Source organism: Heterocephalus glaber, unplaced genomic scaffold, assembly GCF_053883595.1.
Source record: "Heterocephalus glaber isolate CG9 unplaced genomic scaffold, H.glaber_assembly_v1.0 deba00001673, whole genome shotgun sequence".
Classification (NCBI taxonomy): domain Eukaryota; kingdom Metazoa; phylum Chordata; class Mammalia; order Rodentia; family Bathyergidae; genus Heterocephalus; species Heterocephalus glaber.
In genome coordinates, this window is record NW_028258410.1 from 17,204,697 (window position 1) to 17,219,484 (window position 14,788).

Sequence of the window (14,788 nt, forward strand, 5' to 3'; positions counted from 1 at the left end):
CTAGGCAAGTGCTCTACCCCTGAGCCATGTCCTCAGCCCCCTTAGACTGATCTTATTTTCACCACATGCAGGTGTAGCCTATTCAAAAAGAAAAAATAAGTCCATTTAGTCAGAAGTGGTATTTGGAATCCTTGGCATTCTTGGTTCTTAATCTTTGAGGAGGGATAGACTCCCTGAGAATCTGATGAAAGCCCTTTGCACATGTAAAGTATTTTGTCCATTTAATTTCAAGGATTTCACAGACTCCTTGAATTCCACCCAAGACGTTTAAAGAATGCTACTCCAGTTAAGAGAGATTACCACCAAGCCAAGCTTTCTCTTTCAACTCTTCTAATTTTCCCCACACTCTACCTCCCAAAAGAAAGAACTAAATACTTTTATTTTCAATGCCTTTAAAAGCTATTTCTCCCCTGCCTCCCATTTTAGTTTTGGTTTGGGGATAGTGTCTCACGATGTTGTCCAGGCTGGCCTTGAACTTGTGAAGCTCCTACCTTGGCCCCACGAGTGCTGGGATTACAGGTGTGACCACCATCCCTGGCTTAAAGGCTATTTCTTAAGTGACAGGATGTATACTGATGTCCTTTTGGGTATACATACTGTGTTTCTCACCCTCTGGAGGATCTTGGCTCTTTCTGGGGTTGTTGGCAAATCCTCCTGGGATGTGCATAATTCCCCAAACAGAATATGTCACAGGCTGGACCCAACCCTAAAAAAGGAATTACTGTTCTGAATTTATGTTACATCGAATTGTAACATAAAGAGGAACCCTTTCAATGCATCCCCTGTTAAAGGTCTGCACCAGGGTTTCTGCAGGGTACTTCGCGGCCTCTCTGGTCTCTACTCATTAGGTGCCAGTAGCGCCCCCATGTGGTGAAAAAACAGGTCCCCCACCCCACCCCATTGTGAAAACCAACAATGTCTCCAGCCAGTGCCACATGTCCCACTTGAGAGCCACTGGGCCAGAGCAGCAGGTCACCTCAGGATTGGTGACTGTTTTCCAGTTTTTCTTTCCAACTTTTGATGCTCCCTTTGCTCTCCTTGTAGCGATGACTGATTGCTCACTGGGTAAACAGCAGCGCCAGGGGCGGTGGGTTACTCACTAATGCACAGAGGCCACACCTCCAGCTCCGTCCTCTTATAGTTCGGTGCTGTTACTGAGGTGTACAGCACCCGCAGATAGGCGCACCTCCCTCCCTCGCAGGACTCTCCTTCCTCCACGCTTTGTGCCCCCACCCCAACTCCAGGAAGTTCAAACACAACCTTTCACCTGTTACGAATGACTAACTAAAGTCAGCCTCACTTTTTATGGTCTCAGCTTCCGAAGGAGCCTTTCCCCCAGCCCCATAACACATTTCTGCTGGAGCATAAAGTGGTCTATTCAAGGAGGCCGCTGCCAGTAAGATATTAATGGCCTCTCGCAGCTTGGAAGTGTCCCTCCTAACAGGGCTCAATGGAATGCACCATCCAGGAGCCGCGCAGTCAGCGTCCGCTCCGGAAGTAGGACCCTGGGGCGGACAGTGCACTTGCACTGCCTCGGGACTTCCTGGACAGAGGGCTTCATCTACTTTCTGGGAGCCTCATGTTTCTCAGAAGGAAAGACACAGTTTGAATAGTCAAGCGTCTTTCAGTATTTCTTCTTGAGTTTTTTTTTTCTGCCCAGCTGGCACATTTATTAGCATTAAACACAAAACCCTTCCCTTCAGGATACCAGGAAGCCACGGTCACAAAGTTCCAGGCCCCTATAGTGTCCCTCTGTCCCCCTTTATTTTTTTGAGACAGGGTCTTGCTATCTAGTTCAGGATGGCCTTGAACGCATATGGAGCCTAGGCTGGCCTCAAACTCAAAGTGATCCTCCTGCCTCAGCCTCCAAAGTGCTGGTATTGTAGGCATGTGGCACTCTGTCCCATTTCTACACTATACTCTCAGGCCTTGGCAGTAGCCTGAGCTGCCCCCAGGGCTGTGAGCTGCTAAATCTTCTGGCTCATCATTTCCACGACAGCTTGTTTCATGGCATGCTTCTCCTGTAGGGCTGGCTGAATTTTCTCCATCTGCTTGGTGAGGAAGTCTATCTTCCTTTTGAAGAAGTCCTTGGCATCTTCAGCTGTCTTCTCCACATAGTAGCCAGTTCCCACATCGATGAGCACGTGTTCTACATCATGTAGTTTCCCAGGGACATGCATAGAACTCGTCAGTGGGACGAGTAATTCTTTCCCCTCGTTGCTCTTGTTCAGCACATTCAGACATCCTTGGCTTCCACATACTTGGTCTGTACCACCTTGAGCTGAGCGATGGACGTGGACAAGAACTCCACTTCCTGGTCCAGCTGGTTCTTAAGCATTTCTAGTTGTGGCAGGTTCAGCTCGGTGATGTTAATTGACTGCCTCTCCTTGAGTTTAAAGACTTCTTCTTTTTTTTTTGGTACTGGGGATCGAACTCAGGACCTTGCCCTTTTGAGGCAGGTGGCGAAACCACTAAGCTAAATCCCCAGCCCTAAGACTTTTCTGTTTTCTTATTGGAACCTACTTATCAACATATTGATTTTAAATAACAAAATTTCCCCAGCACTTGTTATTGAATATACACACAACACCAAAACACAAACAAAAGCTTGAAAAATCCAGAAGAGGTTAAAAACCCACAACAACGCACTGTACACAGCAGGGGAAACCCACAGACAGAAACTCAAGTGTCTGCTCCTGCACACTGCTATGATGGGGGCAGCTGCAGGCAGCAGCTCAGCATTGGTCTTGGGGCCTGGACATCAAAACCAAGTTTCCAGAAGATTGGCTTAGAGCCCTTTAGTGAATTCCATTAGAAAGGCCTAGTTCCCTAACACAGTTCTGGGTCCCAGCAAAGTTTGAAGCCAGTCCTGAATTTTGTTGGCCCGGGTTGATGTTAAAAATTCTGTCATTTTCTATGCTGACTTTCTTGTTGTTGCTTATGTGTGTGATTTGTTTATTTAAAAGGGGCAAGCGCAAGGACCTGAGTTCATATAGGGCCGGGGATTTATTTAGCTCAGTGGTTCCGGCGCCTGCCTTGAAAGTGCAAGGTCCCGAGTTCGATCCCCAGTACCAAAAAAATATAAAAATAAAAAGATCATATAGCCTTGGTTCTTCCCAGATCAGTAGACCCCAATGGGTATGCCCTCCCTGTGAGCTGGGCTTCCTAAGTCCCACTTTGCAGATGAGGGAGCAGAGGCTTAGGGAGATTGAGGTGCTCGTGGGTCTCACGGGTGAACTCTGGTCTTGCAGCTCTGTCTCCTGCTCCTGCCTGGAGGAGCTCGAAGTTCCTGGCTCTGCAGGGCTCACAGCTTCCGGGGCTTGCAGCTGCCCAGAGCCTCAGGTGCGCTGAGCCTTCCGACCTGCAGAGCCACCCAAGGCGGTACAGGTGTTATCACCGGCTCTGCTTACAGATAAGGACACTGAGTCCCGCAGACCTCGTGAGGGCTGCTGTTCTTCTGGAGTAACGTCGCAAGCAGCCAGCAATGGCAAAATGCTCTGCGCATGTGTCTTCATCTCCTCAGGCTGCCAGAATGAAATATCAGAAACTATGGTGGCTTAAACAACAGGAGTGTATTTTCTCACAGTTCGGGAGGCTAGAAGACCAAGAACAAGGTTTCAGCAGGGTCAGTGTCTGGTGAGGGTTCTCTCATGGGGTTCCATAGTGTCCTCACCTGGCAGAGAGCTCACCAGGTGCCTCTTCCTCTTCTTACAAAGCTGACAGCCCTACCTGATTAGGACCCATGCATCTGACCTCTTCCACCTCATTACCTTGTCACAGGCCCTGCATCCAGATACAGTCACCGCAAGGCTTGGGCTTCAGCACAGGAATGCAGGTGGGGACAAACATATAGACCCAACGGAGTCCCCCTGCGTAGAACAAGCTGATGTTCTGACAAACAGTACCCCGTGTCAGAAGCCCTGGGGCCTGAAGACTCTGTGGGGCTTCATCTCCAAACCTGAGGCCTGGAAGGAAGGAATGGCCAGGCCTCTAAGCACTCACCAAAACCCATGTCCATTTTTAGAGCTTCTGGCTGTGGTGGCAGGAGTGTCCTGCCCCAGCCGGGCCCTTGGTCACAGAGCTGAACACACACCTGGCCCTAGTGTCAGAGAAGCTGAAGCAGGGATGGGGAGCAGTTCCAGCACTAGCCACTGCCTCCAGCATCTGGGTGACTCAGCAGCTCCATTGAGACAGGAGCAGGATGCATCGTGACATCTGCTTCCTGCCTGCCCTTGAAGCCTGCCAAGGATCTTCCCAGATCATCCGGGTATCCCACCCTAACCGCAAACATACAAGAAGGGGATCTGAGGACTGTCCCCCGGCCTGGCCATGTTGGGCTGAGGTGAAGCCATCACGCTGTCCCTCCTGGGAGCCCTGTGAAGCCAGGGCCAGGTCTGGCCTGTCTCCGCTGTCACTTGTCCCATTAAGAACTGGCTCTAGGCCCTCCCACTGCAGACCCAGGGTCCCCTGCTTGGGGCTGGCAGCCCAGTGGTCCCAGGGCTGGGGTAGAGCGTGTGTGGCAATTCTGTTACAAGACAAGCCTGGCTTTGTTTTTTGTTTTTTGTTTTTTTGGTACCGGGGATCGAACTTGGATCCTTTCGCTTTGGAGGTAGGCATTGGAACTGCTGAGCTAAATCCGCAGCAAGACAAGCCTGTTTGAGGGATCATTGTAGCCCACTACCCCCGTGGAACATGCTGGCTATCTCCCACTCAGAGCACTCCACCTCTCGGCAAGAATTGGCACCCTCGTTTTATCCAGCCCTTCCCATTGACTCTTTTTTGTTTTTTATTTTTGGGTACCGGGGATTGAACTCAGGTCCTTCTGCTTGCGCAGCAGATGGCGAAACCACTGGGCTAAATCCCCAGCCCCCATCCTCCCATAGACTCTTCTCTGCTCTCCTCCACCCTTGAGCTATTACCTGGCCCGAATCTAGGGAAAGAGCCTCTAAGAAAGTGTGGAGGTGGGGTTTAAACTAATCTCAGGATTTCAGGCAGGACACAGAGATCTGCTGGAGATTGGTGGTGTTTCTGGCTGTCCCAGTACCTAGGGGTGACGTGTCTTGTAGTATGTGAGACAGCTCCACCAGGAAGAAACACCTGTGCCTGGACCACTTCCTACTGCCTCAGGGGACCATTAACCTCATGTCCCCCAAGGCGTTTTGCGCCAGCATCAATCTGTAGTTTGCCTTGGCCTATGTCCCAATATCAGTGAAAGTTATTTAGGGTTTTTCTCTTATCTGATACGAGTAAGTGTAACCCGTTCATTTTTGTTGTAATAGTGTCCATGCCTACTCTTGGTTTTTCACATTCTGATTCAGATTGGCTCCTAAATCCCCACTTGGCTGTTTTTGGTTGGAATATGTGTCAATATTCTTTACAATGCCTCCCACCATAGTGCTCCCAAGCACTATTTACTATGAAAGTAAGTATTAATATTTTTATCTAGAAAGCAAAATCATTTCTTCTGGGCACCCTTAATTACCCCCCACCTCATCTCCCAAACCTAGTTGAGGGCTCTGAAAGTCCTCTGTTCTAGTGCTCACCCCCAAGGCCATTAAGTCACTTTCTGTGTGTTTATTGCACATCAGATGCCCAGAGCCATGAGCTCCAGGACAGCAAGGACCATGGAGTGTTCTCTGCCCTACTGTGTTGCTTGCCTGTGTTCTAGGAGCCAGGAAGTGGTTGGTACATATTCACTAGATGACAAGGAGAAACGAGAGAGGGAGGGGCAAGTTACTTGTAGAGTTTCAGGTCTCTGAAAAACACTAAATCAGATTGAGGTTTTGCGCTAGAAAGTGACTCCCCTATTTTGCTACTGTGTGTGTTTACCATTTAAAACCTTGACGGGTGGGGCTGGGGATTTAACTCAGTAGCACTGAGCCTGCCTTGCAAGTACTAGGTCCTGAGTTCAATCCCTGGTACCAAAAAAAACCCTTGAGGGGTGAACTTGAAAATTGTTGCCTTATTGAAGAGAACCAGCAGAATTGGCAAGAGTGAGTTGTCTCCTCCACATAAACACATGTGAAAACCATTCTTTCAACAGATTGCCACAGCGCACAATCTTTCTACAGGGAAAAAGGTGCCTGGCTTTGAGCGGCTCACCTGTTGTCAGGTGACAATAGGGGGATAGAAAGGAATGGGAACAAAGCAAGTCCAAAATCCAGAAGGGCAAACATTAAATCTTTTTTTTTTTTTTTTTTGGTACCAGGGGATCAAACTGGGGACCTTGTGCTTGTGAGGCAGGTGCTGGAACCACTGAGCTAAATCCCCGGCCCCAAGCAAACATTAAATCTTGCAGTTCCATGTCCAGCATCTGGGGCATTCTGTGGAAAGACGTGAACTACAAAGGGAATGGGTGGCTCTGCCCCTGTGGCACCATCAGTGGGTACAGCTCTCATAACTTCTCTCATGTTGGCTTTGCTCACTCCCTGCAGCTTTCCTCCAGTGATCCATGTTCCTGGCTTCTCCAGCTTTCTGGGGTTTCCACTGTACCCTTAGCTTCACACTTGCAGCTTCACATGCTACCCTCTCAGGGGCACACTGCTTGGCCTCTCAGGCCTTCTCCTGAAATCTGGGTGGAAGCCTTCATGACCTCACAACTCTTGTATTCTGCATGCATCTAAAACCAGTACCATGTGGGTGACACCAAGGTCTGCCACCCACTGGAGCGGTAGTTGGGATCCCTTCCCTTTTTGCTGTAGGAGTCAAGTACCTGGATCACTTAGCACTACGAACCAAATCCTGAGGAACAAATTCCCTAGGCTATCACCATTCTGTAACATGAGGCCCTGGGGATCTCTTCTCAAAGCACTGTCTTACCTTTCCAATTTTGAGGCTGCAAACCTTGATGGATATAGCTCAGTGAGGCTGCACCTGCCTGGCAAGCACAAGGTCCTGAGTTCGATCCCCCTTACCAAAAAGAAAAAAAGACCAATTTTGAGGCCACAGAAGGTGGAGTCTTGCTGGTTCTTATGATGTCCTCAGCCCATCTTTTCTATTGCCCTATTCCTTCTCAACAACCAAGTTCTTCTCTGCTCTATCTTTGCAGTCTGCAACTGTTATGCCTTGTATCTAGATGTCCCCTCGAAGCCTCATTTGGTCATAGGGGGAGCTTTTCAGAGGTGGCTGGATCTAGAATCTGGGATGCTGGGATTAAGGGTGTGAAATTACTAAATTAGTCCACTGATTGGTTTGACATAGTTCTGAGTGGAGATAATGGAAAGGCCCACCCTGGGTGTGAGTGCTACCTGCACTAAGGGCATGAATCCTGGATAGAATATAAGGGACAGAAAGAGAGCTGTTGCCATCGCTTGCTGCTTCTTCACTACTTTGCTACTTTTCTGTCTTCTGCCTGCCATAAACTGTTTCTCCTCTGTAATGCCCTCTGTCATGCCACCCTGCCTTGGAGACAGCCAACTATGAACTAAAACCTCTTTAAACTGTGAGCTACAATAAACCTTTCCACCTCTAACTTTAGGTGTTGGGTATTCTGTCTGAGCAGTGAGAAAAGTAAGACATCAACTTTACTAGAGCTTCCTTTCTGGCCAAACTCAAAATGTTGTAAATCATCCTGCTGGACCTTTTGCTCTTGATCCTGAAGGTACAGCGACTAAAAGCCCCCAGTAGAAGCCATGCCACCACCTCAACATTTGACTGCCTTGAAATTTCTTCTGCAAGATTAATTAGTCCACCACCCTTAATCTGTCTCAAGCAAAGTCTCTGGACATGAGCAAAATGCAGACAGATTTTCTGCCAAAGCATAACATACGTGGTCTGGAGCCCAACGGCCAATGCATTCCTTGTTCCTAACTGAAACCTCCTGATCCTGGTCTTTACTGGCTGCATTTCTATCAGCATTCTGGTCTTCAGAGCTCCCACCAGAATCTCCCATCAAGCTTGGCTTACAGTATTCCCAGGCTGCTCCATGATCTCCAGACCATTCCAATCTCTTCCCACAAGCCAGGTCCAAACACTTCTGAACCACGCAGCCGGTTAGCATCACAGCAACAACCCCACTTCTCTGGTACCAAAATCTGTATCGGTCAGTACTCACTAGAAAAACAGATTTAATGCAAGATGTATACACATTTAAGGATTTAAAAGGTAGCTTTACAGTGGCTGCCTGCAGAGTCAGGTGTGGAAGAGTGCAAAGGTGTGGAAGTCTGCACTCTGGAGATCCCAAGGATCCAGTGAAAGGCTTAAGGCCTGAAGCTCACGGTAGTGTGCTGTGCACGTCCATTACAAGAGGCCAAAGGGTCTTTGAGAAAAGCCAGGAAATGACATCTAAGGTGTAGGTGAAGACTGGAGCTGCTCTGAAAAAACAGAAGCGAGCCTTCCTTCTTCATTTTCTTCCTTTTATTCCAGTTGGGTGATAATCCTCCCTCAAGTGGGTCTTCTGTCTTCAGTGAACCTCTTCAGCCACACCCTACTGGCTCAGCCCCCAGGTAGCTGGTCCTACAGGTGGGGGCCACCATGCAAGGCTGAGTTTGCATCTATTTGATCTACATGATGACTGGTTGGGATTATAGCTCAGTTGTAGAGCTCTCGGTAGCACACATGAGGCCCTGGGTTTGATCTCCAGCACCACAGTACTAACAATAATAACGATAATAATCATCATCATCTACATGATGAGGTATTAAGTTCTGTACAGAAAGCATTTCTGCCACTTGCTACAGCAAAGTGTGGGTTGAGAGCTGAATTGGCTGCATTTTCCACGTAGAACATTCTTTTTTTTGTCAAGGTACAATTAACAGACTAGTTTTTTCAAACTTCTGCATTTGGCAGACTCTTTCTTGACAATGAGTGAGGGAAACCTTCCATTTCAGGGAAAACAGCATAGTATTTGTGCCAGTAACATCTGAGGTTTCTAAAATATTTATATTCACCATCATAAGTTAGATAGCTTCACAATACTTGTGTACTTTCTAAATGAGATCAGTGGCAGTAGTCACAAACATGATTTCTTTAAAATATTTTATAATGATGGCCGGGATTTAGCTCAGTGGTACGGTCCCTGCCTTGAAAACTCAAGGTCCTGAGTTCAATCCCCGGTACTGGGGAGAAAAAAAAGAAAAAAAAAAATATATATATATATATATATTTTATATATATATATTTTTTATATATATATAATGAAATATATCAACATTTGAAAGATCCTGTATAATTTGATTCACAATATATACATTTACAAAATCATACCCAAGTAAAATATGTACTGGGAGTGCTAGACAAAGCCATAGGTTTTTATTTTTCATTTTCATTTCTTTTTGCAGACCTGGGGATTAAACCCATGGCATTCCCACTAAATTATATCTCCAGCCTTTTTTATTATTTATTTTGAGACAAGCTCTAGCTAAGTTGCCCAGGCTGGGCTCAAAATGGTGATCCTCCTGTCTCAGCCTCCTAGAGTGCTGGGATTACAAGTGTGCACCACCACACCCATCCTCTTCTGTATTCTGTAAGAACTCAGATTGTACATACAGCCTATGTGTATACATTCAGTGCCGTATCTTTTTTTTTTTTTTGCCATTTCAGTATGTGATTTGTATTAAAGTTATTCTTTTCTTCATGGCATTCGGCCTCACAGTGAAGAGTTCAGACCCAATGGATCCCGCACTAAATAGTTTATAACAGTGATTGTGAACCTTTTGGAGACGAGTCCCTAAATTGCAACCTCAAACCCACTTATTTATCGTAAAGTGCCAACACTGCAATTAAACCTGTGTAGTGAGGATTTAGTTTAGAAAAACAACTCATCCATTAACATCTTTTATCTTAAAAGAAAACCAAATAACATGCATGGCACGGACCTCAGGGTCCTAATCTGTAAAATGAGGTCATGGGTGCCCTCTTACCTATTTTGTAGATTCTGTCTTCTGGATATGTCAGGCACCCTCTTTTTATTTATAACTTTTACTAACGTTTTAAGTCACGCATTCTCATTAACTTCCGGTCCCATGACCAAGCTACATTTCTACCAAGGGGATGTTTTCATGTGCCACGGACAAAACCTGTGGGACCCTCACTGTTCAGCAGTCAGGTGTGGTGGCACAAGCCTATAATCTCCGCTACTCAGGAGGCTGAAGCAGGAGGATCCCAGGCTCAAGCCCAGCCTGAGCTCCATAGTGACAGCCCCATCTCAAAACAAAATAATAAAAATACCTAGGGATGTAGCTCAGTGGTTAAGCATGTGGGAGGGCCTGGGTTCAATCCTCAGTCCTAGGGGAAAGAAAACAAAAAATGTTACATAAGCAAACAACAGTGAAATGATTCTTCCCTCTCCTTCTGTCCGTCACCTAACTCTCTTTTGCTCTTGCTTTCTCTCTCACTCACACACACGAACATAGCCAACTTAACCCACACGCCCACAAATACGTCTGCATTTGCTTCACTCTGACTGTAGCCTATCAGGAAGGAAACTGGCCCACCATGCAGTACATCATTTCCCACCACCTCTGAGCAGCTGATTGGATGAGTAAAACTTGTTTTGGAAGAGCCCTGACGCACTGCTTCAGGGGCAGAGGGCTTTCCTTTGGGGTTAATAAAGCGTTCTGGAACTAAATGGCACTACTGGTTACCACACTGGATGTCCAAAATGCCAGTGAATTTTATACCTTAAAATGGTAACTCCTACACTGCGCCTATTAGAACAAAGTTAACACAATGGAGGGGCCCCAAGGCCTTGGCCCTCCTAGGCAGCCACGCCCAGATCCCCCGCCACAGGGGCCCCACAGCCACTGAAGACGCGGGTCCACACTCAGACCTGCTTCCTTCCAGAACCACTCGTGCATCCGCCTGTACCACCTCTGCTCCTCCTGACCTGGCAGCTGGAAAAATAACAAACAAAACCACCCACCAAAAAAGATCTTAAGGAAAAAGTGCTACAAAGTGTCTGCAGGAGCCTCATCTTCTCCCAGAATGAGTAGATCCCTCCCTATAGCAAGGTTTGCCCACCTTCCGGACCCACACTGGAAGGGACATTTACTGATCACATCTTAATTCTTCCTGATTTCCAGCCAATGGGAGGCTGCCTTGGCGCTTTTTAGAAATCCAAGATTTATCCCAAAGCTACTCAAAAACCGGCCGTTTACCTACTGTACTTGTGGTATCAAAGACACCATAAAATCCAGGGATTTCCTCTCTTTGATCAAGCCTCTAAAGAAAATGACACTTAATCACCTCAAATTCTCTTCTGCCTGTGATCCCCTGAGAAATAAAGCCATAAATATGTTTAGGTGTGTTATCATTCACACCAGAAACAGCAGCTCCCTATTTTATTAGTAAACAACAAGAGAAATAGCAGAGGGGCTTCCCTGGCAATTCAGGCTAATGCAATGTCTGTCTTTCTTTTGTTCTTTTTTTTTTTTAACTACCAGAAGAGGAATCTTTTTTTATTTAGATCACCAAAAAATAACATTTTATAGAAAGAGAACCATAACATTAATCAACAAAGTATAGCTGTAAAATCTCACCAAGACAGGCAACATTTTAAGTCCCCATAATAACATGTCACAGGGAACTGTTACAAGCAAATATGCAGTTGCAAATTTTCTTTCGCCACTAGTATGGATTCCCTCTAATAGACTTTGGACTTCTTTGTGGTTTCCATGTACAAATTAAAATCAGTTGCTCACAGTTGCTCAGCCTCATAAGAATGAAAACAGCAGGCAAAAATATTGTTTAGTGCTAAACAAATAAATGTGGTGGCGCATGTCTAATCCTGGCAATCAGGCGGCCGAGGCAGAAGGATCGCAGCAAGTCTGAGCTACATAGTGAGATCAAGGCCAGCCTGAACTACGTAGAAAGATCCTGTCTGAAAAAACAAAATTTTTTCATAAAAATAACTAATCAGTGTGACTCTCACAACAAGCTCCAATGCCTACCACAACTCCCTGGCCTGTGTACACTTTCGTGGATGTTTCATGAATACAGCTGTTTGTTGCCTGCCATCACAGATGTCCTGTGCAACAGCAAGGCTTAAGTCAGAGCATGTTCAGGGACTCCGGCAGAAATCTTAACAGAAGTACTATAGTGTGTGGCCAACTCCAGCAGCAGAGCCCACCTCTACCAGAGCCCCTGGGCGCCTGGGATTTGTGCTCTTTGGAACCCAGAACACAACCCAGATGGAGCCTCTGTCTTACAAAAGCACCCAGACTTTTAATAAACTGTCCCGGGGCTCTTGGTGCTATGGTCTCCTTGCGGGCAGCCACGTATGCCGACTCTGGGAAGGAGTCAGCATGATATTGTTAAAAAAAAAAAAAACACCTCAGAAAGATATCAGAGCATTCCAGCCAAGCCTTCTGATTCTTCTCAGAAAAGGATGACTTTCCCAGGATTTCTTTAAGAACAATCCCAGCAAATGTTGTGCCCTGTAAATGTAAGAAGGCATCTGGTCACCCAGAGGGTAACTGTCAGGTGCAAGCTTCCAGGAGAGGACCCTTCAAAGCCAGCAAACACAGCACTCCCTCCCTTACTAGGAGTCAGAGGGATGAGGAAAAGTTTCCACTATGCACAGGTGGCTTCTTTTCCAGATGCAGGCACAGCTGGCCATGCTGACAGACTTGTACTGCTGCCGGCTGTGGGCTGCATGGATGCTGTGGCGTACAGACCACAGCAGAGACCGCACTGCTTCCGGCTTGGCTCTGAGCCTCTTAGGGGTGGCAAGTTCACTGATGCTCAGCTGACACTTGGTGGACTGCAGAATGGACGGAGTCAATAAAGGCAGGCTTCGAGAGAGCTCCTCCTGGCTCCTGTTAGTGTTTGAGGCACTTTCCTTCATTGGAACAAAAAATTTAGCCAAAGTCACCTTTTTACACTGCACTTGTTCATATGAGCAGAGCAAGACTAACAGGAGAGGTAATCTCAGTCCACCCACCACCCATCTCCTTTCAGAGGGCAACATTCTACTCTGCAGGAACAGGGTGCACATTGACATTGGCCTGCCCCACAGTGTGCTGCTGACCAGGCCTCCTCTGGAAGAGGCTGCATCAGTAGCAAAATGCTTCACATAGGATTGCAAAATAGTTATGATATTGGTCCAGCCCAGGAGGTTCACAAACTGTTTCCTCCTGTTAATATTGTAACAATCATCTTCAGGTTGCTTCCTTCAAACTTTAGGGATGTCTATAGTTACCATTCTTTCTTTGTTTCCTTTTTTTGTTTTTTTGTTTGTTTGCAGCTGTACTTCTTTTACTTCAGTCTGACCTTCCATATCACGATCTTCACTTATTTCTTCACTGTCATCAGAGAAACTGTTTATGGAATTTTCATCATTTTCCTTCTTCACTAGGCAGGGCTTGTTTTTTTTTTGAGGGGGTGGGTACCAGGGATCAAACTCAGAACCTTGAGCTTGCAAGACAGGCAGTGGCACCACTGAGCTAAATCCCCAGGTCCGCTAGGCAGGATTTTGTTTTGTTTTGTACCAGGGATCGAACTCAGGACCTTGCCCTTGTGAGACAGGCTCTGGAATCACTGAGCTAAATCCCTGGCCCTGGGCAGGGGTTTTTTTTTGTTGGTTTTTTCGAACTCCCGTCCTTGCACTTGCACACTGAGCTAAATCCCCAGCCCCCTAGGCAGGGTTTTTAAGACAGAAGTCAACACCTGGCAACTTGCAGCAATTCTTTCTTCTGGTGCTTCTCAGATGAACTACAGATTTTCTTGCCAATATATGCTATAATCTACAATTTTCATCGTATTATGAAGCACAGGAACTTCCATTGCCCAGCTTCTGTTCCAGTCATTAAAATGGATCAGATATTCTGGGGTCTTTTTGCCTTTTTCATTTTTCCAAACAGTAACGTTGGTGATCTTGGTATAGCAATGCAGCACTCACCTTGTGGGGGTCAAGTTTGGAGCACAGCACTTTCTCCTCTGAGTGCAATTAAATTTCACACCCTCAAGGAGAAAAGAAATCTTTCACGTTATAAATATGGTATTGCTTTTATCAGTGCTTCATTTTTATAGTGAACCCATAGGGAATGAATTTCTAACTTAGTTTTGCAAACAGCCATGAAGTCAAAGAACAATTCTTCTAAGGACATTATGAGCAATATTACAGAAATTTTAAGTGGTTTTCATGTAATTAATGAAATTCCATCTTTCTGGATCTGTTGGCTCCTAAAATGATTTGAAGTATACTTTCATTTTATAAGCAGCTCCAGGTTTTTTGCATTTTTAACTGTTCTGTAAAGCATGGTTGAAAAATGTCATTTTGGCACATGTTGGAATGTTTCAGCTATTTAGTATTATTATAGACAGCTAAGTCAGACAGTCAAACCGGTTTAGGCCCTGGAGAGAGTCAGTGCAAAAGATGAAAGCACGGGCCCCGGATTTAGCTCAGTGGCGCCGCCGCCTGCCTCAAAAGTGCAAGGTCCTGAGTTCCATCCCCGGTACCAAAAAAAAGAAAAGATGAAAGCACATTACAACTGTGACCAGAGATGCATCAGTTGGAGGACAGGCCTTAAGTTAAAGACAAAATGATCAGGCCTACATACTTCCCCCAAGGGATTAGAAAGTAGTAATACCTGGTCTAATGAAGTCTAGATAGACATCATAGACATCAGTCATCTTGGTAAGTGACGAAGGCCCTCGGACATATCACCTTCCTGGAAAGTTGTTCTTTCCATGTACACTTGCTATGTGACTTGCTTCCCCATTAGATCACTATTACCTAAGTAACTAGACTTGATAGCTTTTTGGTTAATCATAGCTTTAACCCATGTTGGAATGCTCTGTAAAACATAGTTACGCTCTATAAAACTTCCCCTGGACCAGGGATTTAGCT

At 46.1% G+C, this 14,788-nt stretch overlaps 1 long non-coding RNA gene and 2 pseudogenes across 1 annotated transcript in view; 1 reads left to right on the top strand and 2 right to left on the bottom strand.

Moving 5' to 3' along the window:
* LOC147822180 (uncharacterized) overlaps positions 1-14,788 on the top strand; it is a 50,325-nt gene that overhangs the window by 26,002 nt on the left and 9,535 nt on the right. The window lies entirely within an intron of this gene.
* On the bottom strand, positions 1,923-4,352 carry LOC101698417 (prefoldin subunit 5 pseudogene; annotated as a pseudogene).
* On the bottom strand, positions 12,163-13,293 carry LOC101698793 (MSL complex subunit 3 pseudogene; annotated as a pseudogene).